Source organism: Lagopus leucura, unplaced genomic scaffold (assembly GCF_019238085.1).
Source record: "Lagopus leucura isolate 7727_CA_CO unplaced genomic scaffold, USGS_WTPT01 Super-Scaffold_73, whole genome shotgun sequence".
Lineage (NCBI taxonomy): Eukaryota > Metazoa > Chordata > Aves > Galliformes > Phasianidae > Lagopus > Lagopus leucura.
This window is the reverse complement of record NW_024962252.1, coordinates 61,453,267-61,459,256: the sequence shown is the minus strand read 5'-3', so window position 1 is coordinate 61,459,256 and position 5,990 is coordinate 61,453,267.

The window sequence follows — 5,990 nt, the reverse complement described above, 5'->3', positions numbered from 1 at the left end:
ATAAGTACTTAATATCATAGGTGGTTCTTAAAACTTCTTTGCTTCCTCCTGCTTCTTCCAGGGACAGGTTTTCCTTATGTGCCTTCAAGGACAGCCTCCTCTATTTTGTCTGCCCAGGCAGAGTCAGACCTGGGTGCCTTCTGGCCCTACTGCCCTTTCAGGTCTCTGCTCCCAAAGGAAGCCAAATTTCTTCTCATATTTCACCTCCATGTTGCTGCTCCTTATCCATTGCTGGGAAGGGTGGATTATAAAAACAGCCATGCCACCACAACACTTTTCTGGAAGGGTTGGTTTTTTCCATTTTTTTTTTTTTTATCTGGGAAAAGAAATGCTCAACTGACAGAGGCTCATTTCTCTCTAGCTTTCATGCTATTTGGCATTTTTACAGAGTCTCAGTTTTCGGAATTTTGTACAAGGCTCTCAGCTCTTATTTTAAAAATGACAGTTAGCTGTTATCCTCCTAACCATAAAAAGAGAAGCCTGTAGATCTAAAACCAGGTGGCAAATGACAATTTGATTCTTGAAATCTTGAAGACAAAACGACGATGTTATCAATTACAGCAACTATTCTTGTTATAATTCTGAATATTTAGAAATAGTAGGACTGTCTTTTTGATTTCATGCACACAGGGAATGGAGGACACTGAAAAATCATTTCAAACAGCCTAGGGCTGAAGGCATTACAGCCTCTCCTTCAGCTCATCCATTGCTAGAACAGAATCCTGCTGCATGAATGTGCACTTTCCTGTGAATAGCAGATACCTAACCTAAGTATTTAGTTTTCACCTGAAACAACCATCAGAATTCATATTGCATATGAAAGTTAACAAGAAAGAACCCTTTTACTGAAAGCCTAAGCAGGACAGAGGACTAAACTGGAAAACCTGAGTTACTGAGTTCAGTCTGGTGGTTGTCACAGCATCATAAAATTTATCTGGGCACTTTCTGAGTCACAGAAAATGACTCAAGTCACTTTGTCGAAGCACCCCAGAATGTAAGTCGTCTCAAGGTTTGACAGCCTACTTTCATTCAGCTCTATTTAACTGTGGCCACTTCGCAGCTATTTGATCTTACACCATCTTTGTCCTTTAACCTACACAGAACTCCTTCTGCAGCATGTTTATTTGTAGATAGCAGGCACATAGCTTCTCACCCTTCGTTTTGCTTTCTTCGTCTCTTCCTGTCTGGCAGACTCCCCTCCCCCACCCTCTAATGCCTCTTTCTTCAGTATGGTTCACTGTGATTGCATGCGATGTCTCCAAAAGAGGTTTTTATTTTATTTTATTTTTATTATTAGTTGCCCATGACAACATCTGTACTATTCTAATTGAGCATGTTAGGTTTTTTAGGAAGAGTAATTCCAGTTCACAACAATAAAATATATGATAGCTCAGCATTTAAATCTGAAGTAGTCAAACAAAGTAGAAGAGAAGAAGCTCTCATTTAAGTGGAAATAATCCAGTCTTAAAAGAATGCCAGGAACCTTTAAAACCTTAATGCCATACAATGGCCAATGAGGTTTATGGATAATTGAGCACAGTCTATGTAAACCACGATAGTGTCTGTTCTCTACCCTAGAACAAGAAAGTCTTATATCGCTTTAAATAGTGTTACTTTCCAGATGGTTGCATTTAGTAGATTACACCTATATTTAGCAAAAAGAGGTTAGGGAATGCTTCCCGTAGCATCTATCTCCTCAGAGGGACTGTACCCAAGTATCCTGAGATGCACCTAACACAACTCTGTAGGACCGGCTACCAGAAACAGACGGGATTCCCTCTTCTTTCTTCAGGGATTCATGTCTATTTCTCTCACCTTCTGCAAACAGGGAAGATGTGCCTATCTTTATTTGCAATTCACACAGTCCCAGTAATGTATTTCAGCTTCCAATAGGTACCAAAATGGGCAGGACAAAAAACAACAGTGAAAAAAACACAAAAACACAGATTAATTCCATAGCAGTAATGCTCAGCTATTTTGAGAATAGGCCTAGGCTCATTGACTTTAGTGAAGGTACGCTGGTTTATGTTAGTACAGATCTGATCTTTGAGACAAACATTAGATTTTTCTTTTCTGATTATGAACTTGCTGGAATCTCTAAGATTTCACTCTAACAACAGTGCCTGTGCTTAGACAGTAGGAAATCATCAGTTAGCCATACAGCTTCCCATCAATTATCTTTTAAGAGGAACAGGGAGGAAGCACCATGTATGATTGCAAATTCAGTGATGCTCAACCCACTTAATTCAAATTCATTGGACCTACCACATTCCTAATATGTTGTGCAGGTCTGTGCACATGGACTTTTTAGATAATTAGTAACAATTCACATTGGGGTATCTGTGGAAATACAAGAGGAACAGTTCAAAGAAGCAGCTGTGGAACAAGATAAACAGCACGAGAACCAAGGACACCTGTAGAAGAAGAAAGAACGTCTCACAGCTTTGACTGGATAAGCGCCCACATGAATGGTTGAAGAGTGTTTATAGAATGCTCTGTTGACATGTAAAGGTGGATGGGAAAGTTGTACGGGTGGATGGGAAAGCTAGAAAATTTGTGAAGCTATATAACTGATGTGAGAAATGATTTGGATCGTTCACAACTAAGTCCATGCATCAGATGCTGCAGGTATTTGAGTAAGCATTAGAGACTTATTCCCAGAATGCTTTCATAGAATAGTTTATCTTGGACAGGATCTTACAGATCACCTAGATCCAATACCCCCTGCCATGAGCAGGGTTGCCACTCACCAGATCTGTCTGCCCAGGGCCCCATGCAACCTGGCCTTGAATGCCTCCACGGATGGGGCATCCACAGTTACTCTGGGAAATATATAAATATGTTAATATCTATATATTAAAACATGGGATGTGTGGGATGAAAATATCATTTGTATTTTATCTGCTAATTAAGTAATCCTAGTTGTCTGCTTGACTAGATGATTGGATAAAAAAGATACTGAATATGGATGAGCACGATTATTTATAGAGCGACCATTTGTTTTGTAGGTAACCAAGGATACACAGAAGCCATACAATAAATTATTCTCTTTAGTACTGGACATTAAACATTCCCTTGAGTGTTGAAGTTCTCCATTTGAAGGAAACAAACAAGTATGTTCACCTTGGTCCAGTGGTGACTTTCCTATGAATCAGTAAAAATCCAAAGCTGCCTAGGCAGGCAAGACTGTCCAATGCAGTCTTAGATACAAAGATCCTTCATCTTTTCCTGTAGACAGAACATTTGCATAAGAATCTATTTGAGACAGCATTACTTTCATTCCCATATCAAATACGTCCTGTGTCCTCAATTTCTAACAGGGTGAGAGAGAACAGGGTGATGATGTGCCAAGCCATTATTGTCCAGCTTCAGGACTTAAACCATGTTAAATTTCCTCCAGTCAAAGTACCCTTTGCTTTATATGGGGGCTGGGCCTTCAACACTTGGAAATGAATTATGCAGTTGTGAAATGCTCCTTTTGCTGCAGAACTCCTCAAACTCAGAGCTGCAACTCCCAGCAGCTCTTCTGGAAGGTGGCTACTTCCAGGCAACTCCTGCAATGGTGACACTTGAAAGATAACATGGTGCAGAAAACAAAGGACATAAGGATAACCAACATAAGCCAAGGAGGAAAAGAAACATGCATTAAGTGTTTTAACATTTTTCCTGTCAAAAGCTGGATTGCAGGGAGCCTGAGTGTGTTTTCAGTGAAGACAAGATTGCTTTTCTAAGGCTCATCTCAGTGCACAATCCTAAGAGGATTTGGTGAGAGTTTTCTTAAATTTGATTTTTCTGAGGAGATAAATTATGCTTCAGTAAACAAAAATTAAATCCTATTTTTTCTGTATGAAGTTGTGTTTATCAACATCAAGAGCAGTAACTTCTGTATGTCTAATTCTTGCATAGCTATCTCATAAAAAGAAGTATTGTTAGTATTTCTTTTTATGATCTAATATATAGGTCTATTGAGTGATGTTCTAATAACTCGTATTTCAGACAGTTTATTCTACTAAGCCAGCTCTTTCTATCTATGCATTTCATTGTCTGTTTTGCCTATATCCATCCTTACAAACATAGAAGAGCTATTTAGAAACTGTAAATCAGGAAAAAGTAAACATATGCATTACAAAATACTGGTTGAAGGTAAAATGAAGATATGGAACAGTCAGAATGGATTTGTAAAGGAAAAAAAGTTGTGGCACACCACTATAATTTCTTTCCTGTAATGGGTAACAGGCTTCTGATTTCATTCAAGTTCTGAAGATTGGAATAAAGAAGAAGCTGGTAACATCTGCAGAAGATTTGATGTTCAAAGAGACCACAAATAAATGGAATTAGAATTCAAGATGGTTTTACAAGAGTTGAACAAGGCATTATAGACAGAGGTATCACTAGAGGATATACAAAGCTATCTGTCTGTTCTGCTTGGCACCCATGAAGCCTCAGCAATTGGTTCCTCCAGGATCAAGAATGACTTAAATATTCGCAGAACATTATAAAAGATCTGAAACAGATTGTCAAGTGAGGCCTGTACCACCTCTTTCCTTTGATGTCCTTAGTAACAGATTAGGCAAATGTTTAAGAAATGACCTAGGTACAGATGATCCATGGGATAGATGGATGAACTAGAGGAAATCTTGAAGTCATATGCCACATTTCTTTCCCTCTTTCAGCTCTTTCCCTTGACACTCATATTCTCACCCTTTAGGAGCAACAGAATCCAAATGTGCTATTTGATCGCCTCATTTCTAAACACAGTGTAATTCTAGCAGCCACACACAAACAAGAGGTATTTCATGTTACCACATCATCAGATTCCAGCCATGGTTTTTAAACTCATAGCTTATCTAAGATCAAAATTAGACCACTTGATTGGTCCAGTTCAGTTTATAAAGGTTTTTGCTGTATTAATTGCTAAAAGCAGTAAATGCCTACAAATACTAAATGCCAGTGCCTACACGTTAACCCACTCACATCCTTTTGTAGCTGCTTTGACCCATATGGATCTTCACGCTGATTTTGCAACATTTAATGTGATGTCTGGTTTCCGTTTTCATGAGGCCTCTGCTGAAGCACTCTTAGAGGGAGTCTTTGGAGGGCAGCTTTGTTTGTCATTTTGTATGCTTCATCATACTAAGCAGGTTTTCACAAAACGTTGTTAGGGAAAAGTAGATAGAGGCAGAACTCCCGTTGATAATTCACCATGCTTAGGTTTAGCTAAACAGAACTCGATGCTGAACGAACAGGTTTCCAAGTTCAAGTTTACAGGTCACCTGCATCTGCTCTGTTTAGATTCGTTTTTATCAACTCATGGCTCACAGGCTGATATGATAAGCAGAATAAAATAAATTTTGGCCGTGGCATAGGTGAAAATCTCAGCTTTTGAATAGATGTGGAAGAATGGAAGAATCAGTGGGGAAGATTAGTATGCTGAGTGAGTCCAAGAGGCAAAAGGTCAAGTAAGTTCAATACCTGAGAAATGATCTGATGGAAATCATTCAACTAGACAGGAGTGCATCAAGCCTGAGCAGTAAGTCAAAAAGCGCTTCTGAATTCTTAAAGGAAGTTCTTAAGATCCAACAATGTTTGGAGTACCAGAATGCTCCACTAAAGAAAAAGGCCTACTGGCTACCATACTGGAAAAAAACTGACAATAGGTTTTCACTGTAACAAATACCCTACTTCTATATCTAGATCCAAATTCTCAGTCCTCCAAACAACAAGCTATTCAAGCCCAATGCTTTACATCAGCCCATGCCCAACATGCAAGAAGATTCAAGGCATAAACTAAAAATGAAGACCAAGACAAGATTCATGACTATAGGCCCAAATTTGCACTACTGACAAGTGATTATATTACCATCTACTTGTCATTAATTTCAAAATGGATCCAGTAGACCAGCTATTCCTTTCTCTGTGAAGCCACTGTACTTTATACTGCGTAAAGCTATGTAAGGCACCTGAGAAGTCTACAAAATAACAAGCCCTTT